At 44.1% G+C, this 18,523-nt stretch overlaps 1 protein-coding gene across 3 annotated transcripts in view; it reads left to right on the top strand.

Annotated features, from left to right (window-relative positions):
- FAM65B (family with sequence similarity 65, member B) overlaps positions 1 to 18,523 on the top strand; it is a 240,901-nt gene that overhangs the window by 114,530 nt on the left and 107,848 nt on the right. The window lies entirely within an intron of this gene.

The raw sequence follows: 18,523 nt of genomic DNA, 5'->3' as shown, positions 1-18,523 counted from the left end.
GCATTCTACAATCTGAGTAAAAAATCACGTGTTGCTCTGCAAACAGCTTCTAGAGAAGGCCCAGACCCCTTTTCTAACCATATTGCTGTATTGGGTACTTTGCATACAGAAATTCTGAAGTCATTGTTGTTTTCGAATCTTTGATTTTTAGCTTCCAGACTTCCAAACTGAGGGAAAGCAGCATATATGCTGTGGAATGAGCAAAATATTTGAACTCATAAAACCTAGTTCAACTTACTATTTGTTTGGCTTTAGGCAAATTACCTAACTCCTCAGAAGATTCAATTTCCTTTTTCCACTGAAAATGATGATAATAGGCCAGGCGTGGTGGCTCATGCCTGTAATCCCAGCACTTTGGGTGGCCGAGGCGGGCGGATCACGAGGTCAAGAGATTGAGACCATCCCGGCCGGCTAACATGCTGAAACCCCGTGTCTACCAAAAATACAAAAATTAGCTGGGCACAGTGGTGTGCACCTGTAGTCTCAGCTACTCCAGAGGCTGTGGCAGGAGAATCACTTGAACCTGGGAGGTGGAGGTTGCTAGGTGGAGGTTGCAGTTAGCTGAAATCGCACCACTGCACTCCAGCCTGGTGACAGAGCAAAACTCCATCTCAAAAAAATAAAAATAAAATAAAAAATAAAAGAAAATGATGATAATAAAGGTGATGGTCGTGGTGGTTGTAGTGGTGGTAATGGTGATGATGATTATGATGATATTGATGATGGTGGTGGTGGCGGTAGTGGTTGGATCAATGGTAGTGATGATGGTGGTGGTAGTGGTTATAGAGATAATAATAATGGTGGTGGTGGTAAGGTGATAATGATAATAATCATGATGATGGTGGTGGTAGTGGTATTGGTTATGATGGTGATGGTGGTGACGGTTTTAGTGGTGGTTATGGTGATGATGATTGTGATGCTAATGTTGATGGTGGTGGTGGTGATGATAATGGTGGTGGTGGTTGTAGTTGTAGTGGTGGTGGTGATGGTGGTGAGGTGATGATGATGATAATCATGATGATGGTGGTGGTGGTGATGATGGTGGTGATGATTGTAGTTGTGGTGGTGGTGGTGGTGGTGGTGGTGATGGTGGTGAGGTGATGATTATGATAATCATGATGATGGTGGTGGTGGTAATGTTGATGATGGTGGTGGTGATGATAATGGTGGTGGTGGTTGTAGTTGTGGTGGTGGTGATGGTAGTGGTGGTGAGTTGATGATGATGATAATCATGATGATGGTGGGTGGTGGCAATGATGATGATGGTGGTGTAGATGATGATTGTGGTGATGCTGATGATGTTAGTGATGATGATGATGATGATGATGATGATGATGATGATGATTAACCTCTCAAAAAACTGCTGAGTTTAAAGGGAGATAATGTATGATATACTTGAAAACCATAAGGGCTTACTACATAAGTATCAGTTATTATTTAACTGTGATTTTCTCAGCTGTCTCAGTCTCCCAAGTCTATACAATTCCCCCCTCTTCTATTCTTGGCCTTTGTTAGGAAGAGCTGGCTTAATAAAAGACACAAGTTGATTAGAGCAGAGCTATTGCGACTGCTCACCTCAGATGCTTTCCTGAGAATATAGAGGTACCTCTGGCTCATGAATTAGCAAACCTGGTTGCTATCTGATCTCCACCATGTGACCAAGGCAGGGCTCAGAATAACCCCATTGCTTGGCACAGAATACATACATGATTGCTTACCCGTGTGCTATTGCTTTAATCAATCTGGTCTCCGCCTGAAAATAATCTGGGTATCCAAGGGAGAAACACATACTATGGTAGTTTTATTGTGTAGAGGGGCCCCTTGCCTCGGAGGTGAAAATCATATCTTTAACCATATCTTTAGCAGTATGCAGGACCTATTTCCTGAGTAAATATTTACTTGTGGTAAACACATCAGAGGCACTGCCTCCCCCATCACCACTTTACAGAGTTCTTTTAAAAATGTAATCTGAGAAAAGCTGAACTTTCCGTATCTGTTAAAACATTTCTAATTTAAAGATAACACCCACTGAAAACTTTAATGTTGTATATGTTACAGTATTTTAGGACAGCAATTAAGATTTTAAATGAAGCCTCTACAATGTTCTCTCTAGTGGTGTTTTGTTTTTGTTTTAGATTCCATTGTTTTAAAAATATTTTCAGTGGTAAAACTCCCTGAAAAAAATGATAATCTGTTTATGTCTATTTGTGCATAAACATTAATTTTATACAAATGTACAGGACAAACATTAGCTCAGTTGCTTCATAATAACACTACATGGGACAGAGAAAGAGTGACTAGAGTCAACCCTCTGTGAGCTCATTGACAAATACTTATTGAGTACCACTCATAAAAGTTATGAGCAGGGCACATACTTAGTTGGTTAGGTTGGAAATGGTACCAGCTGCAGCAGAGTAGACCAAGAATGGATGAATCTAAATTTTTTTTTTTTTTTTTTTTTTTTTGAGACCGAGTCTTACTCTGTCACCAGGCTGGAGTACAACAGTGCAGTCTGGGCTCACTGCAACCTCCACCTCTTGGGTTCAAGTGATTCTCCTGCCTCAGCCTCCTGAGCAGCTGGGATTACAGGCACGCACCACCACGCCCAGCTAATTTTTGTATTTTTAGTAGAGACGGGGTTTCACCATGTTTGCCAGGATGGTCTTGATCTCTTGACCTCCTGATCCGCCCGCCTCAGCCTCCCAAAGTGCTGGGATTACAGGCGTGAGCCACCATGCCCGGCCTGAACCTAAATTCTCTACTCTTCTGGAAAGGCAACTGATGGCAGGTCAGAAGCATCATCTGCCCTATGCAAAAAGACAACACAGCTTGTCTTTTGCAACAAGGACTACAATGCAGAAGACAGAGATAGCCCTGTGGGTCTTCCTAATATTGATAATATGCCCGGAAATGTAGGTGTTTATGCCTTATGACCCACCAGGTAACACTGAGAACTTCACACAGTGAGTCAGTGGCTTTCTGCACTGCTCTTGGTTTAGGCAGAGATGGAAAGCCATGGCCTCAGGCCAGATCCAGCCAATTGCCTGTTTTTATATCGCCCGCAAGATAAGAATGATGTTTTACAGATGAACATTTGCAATTAATTTGGTGATAGGGATCACTAACCTAGAATCTCAGTTAAGCAAAACATTATCCCAAAGGAAAAGAATTCCATTCTTGTCCTTACTAGACCATTTTTTAAAGTACTCAATTATATTTTGAATTTTGTCAATAACGATGTGTGAAATTTTATTTTATTTTATTTTTTTTTTGACACGGAGTCTCGCTCTGTCTCCTGGTCTGGAGTGCAGTGGCCGGATCTCAGCTCACTGCAAGCTCTGCCTCCCGGGTTTACGCCATTCTCCTGCCTCAGCCTCCCGAGTAGCTGGGACTACAGGCACCGGCCACCTCGCCCGGCTAGTTTTTTGTATTTTTTAGTAGAGACGGGGTTTCACCATGTTAGCCAGGATGGTCTTGATCTCCTGACCTCGTGATCCGCCCGTCTCGGCCTCCCAAAGTGCTGGGATTACAGGCTTGAGCCACTGCACCCAGCCTATTTTCTTTCTTGTTATATGTCTTTATATAATTTCCTCATTTTTATCACTTGGCCCCCAAAGCATAAAATATTTATCTAGCTTTTTACAGAAAAAGCCTGCCAACTCCTAGTCTATGTCATCAACTTCCAAATCTTAAGGTCATTGAGAGTTTTGTAATCATCTCTTCCTCTTCCTCTTTTGCATCATCTCTTCCTTCCTTCTCATGTCTGCTGGGAGGGTCTCATCATTATTAAAGCCCCATGTAGGAAGGGACTTATCCCTTCTTATGGTTATTTTAAAACTCTTTTAAAAAGAATATCTGTCATTATATTACATTGCTCTGTAATACCAATTAGAAGGATGATGAAAAATTGGTGGCTAAGAGAGAATGCCTTGGGTTTGGGGAGGGAACAGAAGGCAACATCCTATAAAAGGAGAAACACTGTAAGACTAAGGATCTTTTCTGTCAGCCCAACAGTAAATCAGGTGAAAGAAGATAGCACACAGCAAGTGTCCAAGGAGTCTTTTCTATTTACACCTCTGCAACATTTCAAGGGACTTCTTTCCCCCATGTGATGCTTCAAGTACGCACATCTCCAAGATCTGAAGCCCTTAGACCTAACCATAATGAATGATAATGAATGATAGGCAAGCATGACTCAAAGTTGTCTTTTTGGCTTTTGCACACACGCAAGTCCCAGTTTACCAAGGAGTGATGGTGCCAGGCCTCAGGGAGCATCTCCCAAAGAAACCACAAATTGGAAATGCATTACCTTACGTTAGGAGATTACATGGGATTAGCAGAGCTTTGATCATCCCAAAACAGTGCTGGCTCTTGCCCACTGCCCCATGTCTGTAAAGCAGACCAGCATGTGTCTGCTCAGCCTGCATGTTAATTCAAGAACAAGGAAGCCTTTTCAAAACAGACACAACAGGAGAGCACTTAAAAGCAGTGCCACACACACCCATGCACATTTGGAGGGGCCACACGGCTCCTGGTTGCTACGCATTACAAGAGGCAGGAATGCTGAGCTCTGTGAGGCATTTCTGAGCAGTTTTTTTTTTTTTTTCTTTTTCGCCTAGGCTGGAGTGCAATAGTGCAATCTCGGCTTACTGCAACCTCTGCCTCCCAGGTTCAAGTGATTCTCATGCCTCAGTTTCCCAAGCAGCTGGGACTACAGAGACATGCCGTCATGCCCGGCTAATGTTTTGTATTTTTAGTAGAGAGGGGATTTCACCATGTTAGCCAGACTGGTCTCAAACTCCTGGCCTCAAGTGGTCTACCCACCTCAGCTTCCCAAAATGCTGGAATTACAGGAGTGAGCCACCGCGCCCAGCCTCTGAGCAGTTCTAACTTGCTGTGGGGGAGAAAAATCTTGCTATTAAAAAGAGTTAGGAAACTCTTGGCCACTGTTGGTGGGGATATAAAATGGTACAGCCTCTATAAAAAACAGTATGACAGTTCCTTAAAAAAATTAAAAATAGAATTGCCATGTGATCCAAAAATTCCACTTCTGGGTATATACCCAAAAGAATTAAAAACAGAGTCTTCAAAAGATATTTGTATATCATATTCATAGCAGCATTGTTCGCAATAGCCAAAAGGTGGAAGCAACTTGAGTATTCACCCATGCAAAATGTAGTACAGTATATATATATACAATGGAATTGTAAGAAGCCTGCAAGAAGAATGAAATGCTGACACCTGCTACCGTATACATGGACCTTGAAGACATTATACTAAGTGAAATAAGTCAGTCATAAAAGACAAATGCTATATGAATCCACTTCTGTGAAGTACCAAGAGTAATCAAATTTATAGAAACAATAAATAGACGGTGGTTGCCAGAGGCTGGAGGGAGAAGAAAGTAGGGAATTGCTTTAATGGGCATAGACTTTTCGGTTTGCAAAATGAGAGAGTTCTGGAGTTTGGTGCAGAACAGTGTGAATATACTTTACACTACTGAACCATACACTTAAAAACAGTTGAGATGGTAAATTTTATGTTATGTGTATTTTACCTTTTTTTTTTTTTTTTTTGAGACTGTCTTGTTCTGTTGCACAGGCTGGAGTGCAGTGGTACCATCTTGGCTCACTGCAACCTCTGCCTCCCTGGTACAAGCAATTCTTGTGCCTCAGCCTCCTTGAGTAACTCGAACTACAGGCACATGCCAACACAGCAGGCTAATTTTTGTATTTTCGGTAGAGACAAGGTTTCACCACATTGGCCGGGCTGTTCTCGAACTCCTAACCTCAAATGATCCACCTGCCTCAGCCTCCCAAGGTGCTGGGATTACAGGCATGAGCCACCACGCCTGGCCCCTTACCATATTTTTGGTTTTTTAAAGACTTCAGAATGGGTACACAAAAAACTGGAAAGTACCAGGCCATTCCTGAGGGTCTGTAGAGCAGTTGCTTTTTCTTGAGTCACGTAAATTTAACAGTAGGGAACTGAATTTCCACAAAAGATAGAAGTGGTTCTAGGGAGCTGACGCTGACCAAGGCTAAGCATGTCTGATAACAATCTTAGAAAGACTGGTTTCTTTATAACAGCATATGTGAGAGTTACGTATGGGATTCTTGCTACTAATTTCTTCCTAGCTGGACATCAGTTTCAGGAACTCTGCAAAAATACTTTGAGATTAGCACTTACTGAAGCTCCTCTAGAGATGAATAACATAATTAGAAGATGTGTCTCCCTTGGGGGTTTACAAGATCTTTAGGGATATAAATAAGGTGTTTTTTTTTTTTTAATTACTCATTTAAAGAATATCGGCCAGGCGTGGTGACTCATGCCTATAATCCCAGCACTTTGGGAGGCCGAGGAGGACAGGTCACTTGAGGTCAGGAGTTCGAGACCAGTCTGGCCAACATTGTGAAACTCCTTCTCTACTAAAAAATACAAAACTTAGCTGGGCATGGTGGCACACATCTGTAATCCTAACTAGTTGGGAGGCTGAGGCAGGAGAATTGCTTGAACCCGGGAGGCGAAGGTTGCAGTGAGCCAAGATCGCGCCATTGCACTCCAGCCTGGGCAACAGAGCGAGACTCTGTCTCAAATTTAACAGAAAAAGAAAGAATATCAATTGAAAGTCTTCCATATGCTTGGTTCAGTTCTATTCTGACTCTCGGGATACAGCAGTGAATGTAACAAAGTCCCAGCCTTGTGAAGTTATATTGCAGAGAAGAGAGACAGACAATAGGCAAGCCTATAAAAATATAGTACATCGGGGGAGGGGGGTGATAAGTGTTACGGAAAAAAATTAAGTGCAGGGTGGGCAGAATAGGACATGGTGGTCAGGGAAGACTTTACTGACAAATTCCCAGAGGTTTGAAGTCAAGGTCCGAACATACGGAGGTCTGGGGAGAGTGTTCCAGGAATAGTAAGGAAACCAACGTGAGCAAGGCAGAGAATGGTAGAAGATGAGATCTAAGGCTGGGCATGGTGGTTTACGCCTGTAATCCCAGCACTTTGGAAGGCCAAAGTTGGAGGATCACTTGAGATCAGGTATTTGAGACCAGTCTGGCCAACATGGTGAAACCACGTATCTACTATTAAAAAAAAAAAAAAATTAGCTGGGTGTGGTGGCACGTGCCTATAGTCCCAACTACTTGGGAGGCTGAGACAGGATAATTGCTTGTGCCCAGGTATTTGAGACCAGTCTGGCCAACATGGTGAAACCACGTATCTACTATTAAAAAAAAAAAAAAATTAGCTGGATGTGGTGGCACGTGCCTATAGTCCCAACTACTTGGGAGGCTGAGACAGGATAATTGCTTGTGCCCAGGAGGCAGAGGCTGCAGTGGTCCGAGATCATGCCACTGCACCCCAGCCTTGGTGACAGAGACTCTGTCTCCTCAAAAAAAAAAAAAAAAGAAGAAGAAGAGAGAGAGATCTAAGAGGTTTTGGAGAGTTCAGCTCCTGTAAAGCCTTATAGGCTACTGTAAGGATTTGAGGGAAGATGGGAAGCCATTGGCCAGTGTTGAGCAAAGTGATGCAATCTGATTTACCTTACAAAAGGATCATTCTGACTGTTTTCTTGGAAAGAAAGATGGGGGAATAAGGGCAAGGGCAGATTAGGAGACCATGGGCTTATTCCAGAAGAGCTCATGGGATGCCTGCTACTGGCTGAATACTGGGGGCATGGGAAAAAGTGGTCAAGGATGATTCCAGGGCTTTGGCCTCAGAATCTAGAAGGATAACATTGTTCTTTACTGAAATGAAGATGGCTGCTGGAGGAGTAGACTTAAGGTGAGGAAGAGTATTGCTGTGATGCAGAATCAAGAGTCCAGTTTTGGACAGTTAAGTTTATAGTATACGTATAAATTGTGGATGACTTCATGAAGTCCCATTCTCAGTACTCCGAAGAGCGAACTCAGGAAATAGTTGTTGAAATGTTGCCTATAAAGCAGCCTATACATAATTGAAAATTATCTATAGATTTATCTCTAGCTTATAGGGATTGGGCTATATAAACTATATGGTTTGTTCCATAAGACCATGAGTTCAATAATATAATGCAAACTGTTCAGAACACTAAAGGGCAATTTAGGGAAAGACCAGAGGGAAAGAAAGGGCTGGAATAATCTGAGCAGGCTTCTTGCAGGTGAATATTTGAAGTTGAGAGCTTAACATCCTTGGAAGCAGTGTTCTGATAAACACGATAATTGTAGGAATGCATCAGGGAATGCTTTATCTTCACACACTCTCCTGCATTTGGTGCTATGCGTACCAATTTCACATGCTTGCATTTCTTGCCCTTTTGCTCCAAGGCCATACATTCATAGAATCTCAGCTGGAAGAGACCTAAAGAGGTGTTTGGTCTACCTTCCTAACAGAAGGCGGCAAGAATCAGCCCCAGTGCTCAGCTCCCTCCCTTTCTCCCTCCAAAGGAGATGTATCTGTCTTCATCATTTACACAACCATTTAACAGTCAATAGCCAGCAGGCATCACATTTGCTTTTATTTTAACTCAAATCCCACAGGTTATATCTTCAATCACTTCTCTTTATTCTAATTCTGGGAAATAATTGTTCTTCCTTCTGCAAGACAGTCCTCAAAAATCATTAAAATAACATAGTAACAACACCAATAACTCTCCAAGCACTGAAATCGCCAGTCCAATATTTGTATTCCACCAGGCACTTGAGTCGAATAGTATCTACTGCCGACAAGAGGGCGAGTGTATTCTCAGTGGTGAAGAGGCCTGAATGTCTGTGAATTAGGATATGAAATGCAGGGGCACACGGCCTACAGCTGTTGAACTTGAAGTCCTCTGTGAATGCAAACCACACAGCTGAGAGGCACTTCTCAGAGAGGCCTGTGTACATTTGCTCTTCTAGATGTCCAGGGCTTACCCTCATTGTGACTTAGCCACCGTCTTGTGTGCGGAGAACAAACGAGAGCAGGTGTTCACATTTATCTTCCTCAAGCAGCCCCTTGAGGTTCTTTGGGGGAGGGTCAGGGAAGGAAGAGGCTGAAATACAGCCTTCCATCCCCCAGCTCTCACTCCTGCCAGCAGACAGCTGTTTCAGTCTCTTCTTGCTGCTGCTAATGAAAACATAGCCAGGACTCAATAAAAGATATTTAATATGGGATTGCTTGGAGAAGCCACTTTCTTTGGAGATTTGCTTAAACCAAAGCTCTTGGATTTGTTTCCATTGCTGTGAAATTTTCACCTCCAGCAGCCTTAGCATTAATGACCTATTTTGAACGTGACAGCGATTACACTTTGGTGGCGTGAATAATTTATTAGGTGCAAGAGCACTGTCAACGTAGTGATATTACAGCAGTCTTGCTTGCCTGGCTAATTATGGAAGATGACAGCACTCTATCCTGTTGTCACAGCTCCTCTCCAAAGCTGCCAGGGATGTGGATTCTATGTGAGCAGAGAAGGAAAGAGGGGAAATGGGGCCAGGTTCCTGCTACCAAAGAAGGCTTTGTGGGTTGAGCAGGCTGTGCTGCCGGAGTTAGATTTCCACTTTCACCTCTGTAAAGTGAAACTGTGCTGGGCCCATGGGGATGAATCTTGTATCCAGTATCCTGATTTTGCATAAAATGTGTGTTAGTTGGGGGAGGTGCGGGCTGTGAAAGAGTGACTTAGGAAGGAAAGAGGCATTAGACCCTGGAGCTAGCTAGGGTATCTAATGGTTTCCAGGCTTACAGAGGAGGCACAGGCCTTTTTAGCATGCAGCTGGATTCAGAGCCTAGGAGCAGGAGTATGAGAGAAAGGAATAGAGCACAGCCAGGAGGAGCCCCAGTTACGGCTTCAGAGTGTGTTCTCTTGTATTTTAAGCTACGTTGAGACTCTCTAGAGCTTTCCCTAGCTTTGCCTGAGTATTAATGACAGCTCATTTAACCTTACTGAGACCTCAGTTCCAGATATAAATTAGGCTCCAAAACAATGTCCATGAAGATTTTGAAGATTAACAGTCAGTGACAAAGTTTTAAGCAATAGGGCTTCTGGGCCTGTAATTCCTTCTAAAATTACCTCCTGAAGTTAATGGTCCCAGCTTTATGAAATAGGGATGAACTAACCTTTGGGAAGATCTTCGCATAGGTGGGGGCAGGGAGACAGACAAGAATTAAACAGGATTACATACAGTAACATCACTAGCCTACAATGGAAAGAGAAATGAAAATTAAATTAAGGGAGCTACCTGAAGAAGAAATATTTTTAAAATATGAGTGACTGGATAAAAGCAGATACTTTAAAATTTTCAGTAATAGGTAATGATTAATGACTATCAATCAAGCCAATGTCAGGAAGCTGACGGCTCCTTCAAGTTAGAATAATTTAAGGAAGCTTATTTACAGTGAGACAAGTTACAAGGGGGATGGGGATGCTGGGGATAGTGGGGTCCATGGTGACCTCATAGGGAGGAGCCAGGGAGTGCATATTCTCACCTCACTTTCATCTCCTGTTGGGGATCCCCGTTGGCCAGACCCACCTGGATATCACAGGGCGGCCACCGATGTGGTCCCTACAGGTGAACCCTCCAGGAGAGAGAAGATGGAGATGGACAGAAAGGGGCAACATGGGATTACCTGCAAACCAGGGACTGCATCAGGCACAGGGACACGGAATGAATAAATCACCTTGGAGGACCTTTACAGATATATCACTTCTTTTAATGTTTCCCCTGATCGTGAAAGAAAAAGGAAAGATATTGTGTAAGTGAAGTCAACTTAGAACCTTTAAAAAAGCCTACTACAGCTGGGCGCGGTGGCTCACGCCTATAATCCCAGCACTTTGGGAAACTAAAGTGGGTGCATCACGAGGTCAGGGGTTCAAGACCAGCCTGGCCAACATGGTGGAACCTCATCTCTACTAAAAATACAAAATATTAGCCAGGCCTAGTGGCACACACCTGTAATCCCAGCTACTTGGAAGGCTGAGGCAGGAGAATCGCTTGAACCCAGGAGGCGGAGGTTGCAGTGAGGCAACATCGCGCTATTGCACTCCAGCCTGGGTGACAAAGCAAGACTCTGTCTCAAGAAAAAAAGGAAAACAAAAGCCTACTGCATATCAAGTACTTAGCATTGTGCTTACACATAAACATTGATACTCTCCAATCACTACTACAACTGCTTTGAATCATGTTATACTTATTTTAATATCTTTGTGCAATAATACATGTTGATTAAATGTATGCCATTTACTTTCAGCCTATGGTGTTTAGAACTACACCAATTTGTAAAGTTAACATTTTGCCAACATTTTTGTCAGTCTAGATCACTGATTCTCAAAATGTGATCTAAAGACTCATGAGGTTTCCCAGAACCCTTTCAAGGGGTCCCTAAAGTCCTCAATGTTTTTTAAAAGCATAAAATGGTCTTGGAACCAAAAATTCAAAAAGGCTATTCTAGGTTATAGTATTGTATCAATGTGTCTTGAAACCAAGGAAAGGGTCGGGAGTACTGCTGGCCTAGATTATATGATTCCAGAAAATGATCTCTATATGTAATATAATAATAATGTATGAGAAATCCAATCTCAAGTTTCTGGAGAGAAGGAGACTGCTATATTTAGAGAATATTTTATTTCCCATCAACTTTGAACGTTTCACTGATTGTTGTCTACCCATGCAGCCTTACAGGTCACTTGGTGTGGAAGCTAGAAGTCGGGGTGGAGAGGAGGTTTAGGGTCAGGATAATTTGCCCAAGTACAGGAGATTGATTTCTGAACCTCCGGGACATTCATTCTTGGGACATACTAAAATGCTAAGGGTGTTGGCTAAACAAGTTTCTCATTGTGCAAGCAGATACATGTGACAATAGCAAGGAAACAGCCTGAGATATCCACTCCCTTGAGAACCTTATCATGGGTGCCAGACACGGGCAAAGGATAACAGGGTCTTTCTCTCAGCAGTTAGGAAAGCAATGAGCAAGACCCAGCTGTCACTTGTCAGGTGGAAATATGCTTCTGTAGGTACAGTTCAGACACCAATAAATACAGGCTTGTTATGTTTTTTATCCAGGGGAAAAGGTGGCAGAAACCAGCAGGGACAGTGTATGCTCTCATTCCTCATTTAGTCAATATTTATTGGCTATCCTCTACACTCATTAATATAGAGGTTACTATCCTATATGCAGCACAAAACATAGTTCCTGACATCATAGAGCTTGTAAACCAAAGAGGAGAAGTGTATTAAATAGCTACAACAAAAGGAAGATGTGTGATTGAGTCTGCACTCGGGACAGATGACTTACAAGAGGACTCAGGTAGAGCACAGATGGCCAAAGAAAGTGTCATGAAGGAGGTAACGTTTCAACAGGGCTTCATAGGCCAGGCAGGATTTTTACAGCCAAACATTAAAGGTAGGAGAAAAAGTGAGAGGCAAGGGCTCAGCAGAGAATTTCCAGGCAGTAGGAATGGCCTGAGGAAAAAGGTAGAATCAGGAATTGTCAAATGTTAGAGCCAAAGAAAGCTTGGTGATCAGGTTGTCCAAACCCTTCATTTGATAGATGAGGACACAGGTCCATAAAGGCCCCTGAGTTCTCTATTGGCAACACTAAAATAGAACCCAGGCATCGACTCTGAGTCCAGGACTTTTTCCAGGGCTGTTCCCTGGATGCAGGGTGAGCTGAAAGCCTGCATGGCAGAGTGGCGGGGATGCAGCTGGGAAGGCTTTTGGAACCACACTGCAGTGCCAAGGGGGCTGGATGCCTATTTGGACTTGGTTCAGACCAGTGTTTCCTAAAGTGCATTCTGAGATGACTGTGCCAAAACCATCAGTGTGCTTGTTAAAAGGACATGGGGAAAGGAAGGGGACCTAAAAATCTGCATGTTAAATTCCTTCCCAGGGTGATTCTTATGCCCTTCATAAGCTGGAAAATCAAAAATACAGAGAGACGTTGGCGGGGCACGGTGGCTCACGCCTGTAATCCTAGCACTTTGGGAGGCCGAGGCAGGTGAATCACGAGGTCAGGAGTTTGAGACCAGCCTGGCCAACCTGGTGAAACCCCATCTCTACTAAAAATAAAAAAATTAGCTGGGAGTGGTGGAGGGCGCCTGTAGTCCCAGCTACTCACTCGGGAGGGTGAGGCAGGAGAATCACTTGAACACAGGAGGTGCAGGTTGCAGTGAGCTGAGATTGTGCCATTGCACTCCAGCCTGGGTGACAGAGGGAGACTCCGTCTCAAAAAAAAAAAAAAGTACAAAGAGAGGAGAAAGACTGGTCACAGAGTCAACTGAAGAATTCAATAGACATGAGCAATGTGGAGACCAAAAGATTATATACTATTAGAAAGAAGTGCAAAAATCTTAGAACTGGCAGCATTCCAAGCTATATTTTGGCCTTGGATCTGGGTGGCCAAGTGCCTATAGAGAAAGGTCATAGGAGTAGAGAAAAGACTTTCAAGGCTGTTAGATCTGCTGTTCATATGGATATGAAGCATCACAGTTATAAAGAGAAATTAGACCTCAGTTGTATCTGCTTACTTCCCTCTAGGACTAGTCAGCTAGTCCAAGAGTAGAAGCCAAAATTCACCAGAATAATAGACACAGGTAGATACAGAAATATGGTTTTTTATTTCTGCCGGGAATGCAGAAAAAAATATATGGTAGACAGACAGACAGATAGATAGATAGATAGATAGATAGATAGATAGATAGATAGATAGATAGATAGATAGATAAGGGTTGGTAGGTACAACCAAATCTCTAAGTGACCTTCTGATTAGACCTAGAGCACCGACTTCACTTCATAACAACAGTGGTTCTTCAGGCGTGGTCTAAGTCCTTTATTACATATGTGAAGCCCTAAGTCAGCGAATTAAATTGGTTGCATTTTGGCTGCTGTTCTGCCTCCTTCTGATGAATTGTGTATTTACTAGGATTGATTGATGACAGTAAGAACAATAAGGCTTGTTTGATTGAGTCTGTTCTTCAACCACACACTGGCTTAAAAAGTGCTCATGAGAGGAGAACAGGATACAGTTCAGTTATTAAAAGAGGCCATTTTCAGTGCTGCTGAAGTTCAAACACCTTGTTTTATGTATAAAAAATTATCACAGTTCCCATAGCACCCAGAGTGCTGACTCCTTTGTAATACACCATCCCACTTATTTACAACTGTCCTCATCACCAGACTCTACAAGGCAGGTTTCACGATTACTGGGCTTACCTCTGTCTCCGGCCCTTAACAGAGTGCCTGGCACCTGGGTGGCACTCGATTATTTCTTGAAATAATAGCTATTATTAGTACTTAGGGGTGTGTGTTTGCTTGTTTGTTTTGACACGAAGTCTTGCTCTGTTACTCAGACTGGAGGTGCAGTGACGCGATCTTGGCTGACTGCAACCTCTGCCTCTTGGGTTCAAGTGATCCTCCCACCTCAGCCTCCTGAGTAGTTGGGATTACAGGCACCTGCCACCACACCCAGCTAATATTTTGCATTTTTAATAGAGACAGGGTTTCGCCATTTTGGCCAGGCTGGTCTCGAACTCCTGGCCTCAAGTGATCCACCCACCTCAGCCTCCCAAAGTGCTGGGATTACAGGCGTGAGCCACCATGCCCAGGCATTACGGGTGTTTTCAATTAAAATTTATATATAGGGGGGAAAATACCCTGAGTTGTATTAAACGATTTCTTCTTTGGAAGGAACCATTCCTTTTCATTGACCTGAAAGAGCAATGCAAGTGTCTCATGGGTGGGGGTGGGGAGGTTCCTATACTATCCCCACCCATAATGCCTGTCAAGCTCTAGGCTTCACTGTTTCCCTGGGTGAGGTTAAAAGGACCCAGCCAAGATAGCTGAGTGCTCTGCTTAGTGAAGTTTTGGGGATAAAGAATCCTGCCTAAGGGGTAGTAGGAACCTAGAAGGAAGTGAATAGCATTATAAGAGAGAGAATGGGCACAAGCAGAAATTAACTACCCAAGAATGAAGACTCTGGTGACCACAGCAGGAGCAGTGATTAGAGAGGTGGTGTGAAGACCTTTAGACTAAGCTCTAGGAGACTTGGTATGGGCTTTTTATTTGGTTATATGACCTTAATCTCTGGGATTTGGACCAGGCAATCTAATACACAGTGTGTCATGGTTGTTTAGATCTGTGCTGCCTGGTCCCTCAGTCACACATGTACCTGCTCTCTGGAGGTACTCTGTGGGAGGAACTGTGGGGTCTACAAAGTCACCAAGAACAGATCTCAATTCCCAGAGCTTCCAGTCTAATGCAGTCAGTCAGGCCTGCGTTGGCCCCTTCATCTTCCATACTGCACACGTTCTGCTCCCTTCCTAAGAAGCTCGCTCAAGGTGAGACACAGCTTACTGTGCACTCTTCATTCCTGTTCAGAGTTTCAGTCCTAAATCCACAGCGCTGAGTGGGGCAACCTCATGGAATCTCTAAAGGCGGCAGCTTGGGGAGCCACTCCATGCTTCTTTCTGATCTCTGCTCTGTATGTACACACACACACACACACACACACGTCATGCCCACAGTCATGCCCAAACCTCAGCAAGATACCCCTCAGCCCAATAGGGGAAGTTGGGGGTGGGAGTGGAATGTGCTATAGTAGAAAGAGCACTCGATTTGGAATCACATCTGTCTTTCAACACTAGCTTCATCTTTGTGATCATCAGGAAGTTACTTGTTCATCTTCTCAAGAGTATCAGTGTTCTTATCTTTCAAGCGGAGGCAGCTATGGGAAAGAGATGACAGGCTTCAGTGGGATAATATCTGTAAAGTACCTAACATCGTCTGTCTCTTCTCTCTTTTCATCCTCTTCCCCCTCCTTCTCATAAAATGTTATATGGCACTTACAACAGCGCCATTCCTGAGTCAGGAAGGTGATGGGAGTGGGAAGGTGGGGAAATACAGTTGGCATCTCTCCAGGGTGGGTGTCAGGCCCTTCTCCCTCCAGATTCGTCCTATGAGACCATTAGTAGTGTCCTTATCTGCAGTAGTGCTTTACTCAGTTCTGCCCAAACTTCTACTGCATATTTGTACTTTTTTCCATGTCTCTTTCTCCAGACTTCAGTAAATAGAGAAATGTTTGGAACCATCCACCTCTACACAGAGGAAGGTGCTAGGCATCTGGAGAATAAACTAAGGTGCTATAAAAGCTCTGAAATGAAAGGGGAAAAAAAGGCCGGGGGGGGGGGCAAGGGATCTTGGAAAAATGGATGTAGATTAAAGTATTTAAACTGGATCTTAATGAATAGATGTGGCTATTTGGAAATGGGCAAAAGCTATGTGGTTGCAGATAAGTTTCAGGGTGAGGTTAGCAAGGGAAATAAAAGGATCAATGTAAGAGTGAAGGGGTACTTCAGAATGACTGGGTGATCCATCTTTCATTCAGTATGTAGCTATGGAGCTCCTGCTCTGTGCTGGGGACACCGTATATCAGACAGAGTTGGTGCCTGCCCTATGAGCTCACAGTCTAGTAAGACAAGAAATAAGCAAAGAGGCAAATAAAGTTTTTACAATTTACAGTTGGTGCTATAAAAAAACACAGAGCATTAAGAAAGAGAATAACTGGTGGGGGAAGGATGCACTTAAAGATGTGGTCAGGGAAGGCCTCTCTGAGAAGTGGCCTGGAGTGTATAAGGAACTGAGAGGAGAGAGAAGAGAGAGGCATGAGTGAGGCTGGAGGGACTGGCAGGGGCTTGGTAAGCATTGGTGTGGAGTTTGGCTTTTGCTCTGTACTCCAAATTGGGAACCAATGCAGGGTTTCAAGCACCACAGTGACCACAATACAGTGCATATTTTTAAAGATGATTGTTTCCGTGGTGTAGATATTTTCATTATCTCTTGCTGCATAACCCCTTCTCACAGTCGTTTAAAGCAACACATGTTTATGATCTCACAGTTTCTGCAGCTCAGGAGTCCAGACACAGCTTAGTTGTGTCCTCTGAAGGGGGAGGATCTGGGACAGGATAGTATCACCACAGCCCATGTTTGTGGGTGTCCACACCCAGGTTTCGCATGTGTATCTAAAGTTGGTTAACCTGTGTCATCTTGGACAAGTCATGTGAAGTCTCTTGAATCTTGGTTTCCCCATCTATAAAATGGGCACGATCACACCCATTGGAGGATTACAATCAGGAGTAAAGGATACAATGCTTGTAAAATATCTGCTCTGGAGCCTACAATATAAGATAGCTGATAAACTGTAGTGTTCAGCAGTGTAAGGACAGACTCAAGTCAACGAAACTCACCAGAGATTCATGTATTGACCAGAATCCCAATATTAAAAACATACGAAAAATAACTCGCCAGGCTGCCTGACATATACATGCCGTGTGGTCAACACATTTTCTCCTCCAAAGGAATGCCTACCTGAGGAGACTAAGTGCTGTCAGAAACTATTTTGTAGGTTGGAAGAAGGGTAGAAGCTGTAATGAGGGCTCAGGCTGTCAAGGAACTGCTCAGGCCACTCTTCATGGTCTAAGGCAGAGACATGGTGACCAAGGCATGCTCTTGGGCATTCTTGCTGGGCATCAAGTTGACGTTGCCCTTTCTGTTGTATTCCTAGGTGGATTATGAAACAGTCTATCAGGCGATGGTTCTGGCTGCTTGGTATTTCAGCCCAAGGATGCAGTGCCCAGACCATGACTGGTTGTGGGTGTTTCCCATGTTGACACGTCTCCTAGGATGTTCCCTTTTGGTTAACGTCTCAGCTCACTGATTCGTACTGATCCTTTCACAAGGTGACTGAATCTCAAGTGGTGTGGGAGGGAGTGGGTGTGTCTTGTGGTATTTTCTAGTTAATATATTCTAAATACACAATTTATTCGTTATGATCACCTAACAGATGAGGAAACTGAGGCAGGGAATCCCTGTGTAAGGATGGAGACTGAGTCAGGACCTTGTCCCTGGGCCTTTGTCGACTCCCAGTTCCATACAGTTTCCGCTCCAAAAGGCCCTTTTTTTTTGAATGGCTGTCTATCAGGCAGACCCATGCTTTCCCCAAAGGAAACCTTTATAATTCAAATCCACCAGAACAAAATAAAAAACAATTCTGCTTCTGCCATCTTTATGAGAGCTGTGTCCAAAGCAGCCCCGGTAGAGAGAATGCCCTACAAAGCAACCCTCCCCAGCGGGGCTTTCCAGCACAACGCTTGCCATGGGCAACCAACCTCACCCCCACACCGCCCCCACCCCGTACACTACCGTCTCATTTTTTTCAGTGCACAGCCCAGCCTGTATAAAAGATCCCAAAACGTTAGCTGAAAGGGCCTTTCCTTGCCTCGGCTCCTTTACTCTTCCCTCTCCCTCCAGCGCCCTCGATCCACCGGGCTCGCTCCCCGGCGCGATCCCACGGATCACTCCACAGCTGCCGCGCCAGCTCTTGCAAAGAAGCCTGGCGTGCCGGCGATCAGCTGGAAGCAGGCACCGAAGCGCAGCCTCCTGGAGTTGGGCTGAAGTAGCTGTCAAGCAGCTGTCTCCACCCGCCCTCCCCTCCCAGCACAAGTGACGCCGCCGGCCCCCGCGCCGCGCCTCTCCCTCCTCACGGCTCCCGCCCCTCAGCCCGCTCCGCCGCTCTC

This window comes from Colobus angolensis, unplaced genomic scaffold, assembly GCF_000951035.1.
Source record: "Colobus angolensis palliatus isolate OR3802 unplaced genomic scaffold, Cang.pa_1.0 Scaffold6, whole genome shotgun sequence".
NCBI lineage: Eukaryota > Metazoa > Chordata > Mammalia > Primates > Cercopithecidae > Colobus > Colobus angolensis.
Note: the sequence above shows the minus strand (reverse complement) of the source record. Positions and strands in the feature narration are given on the sequence as shown.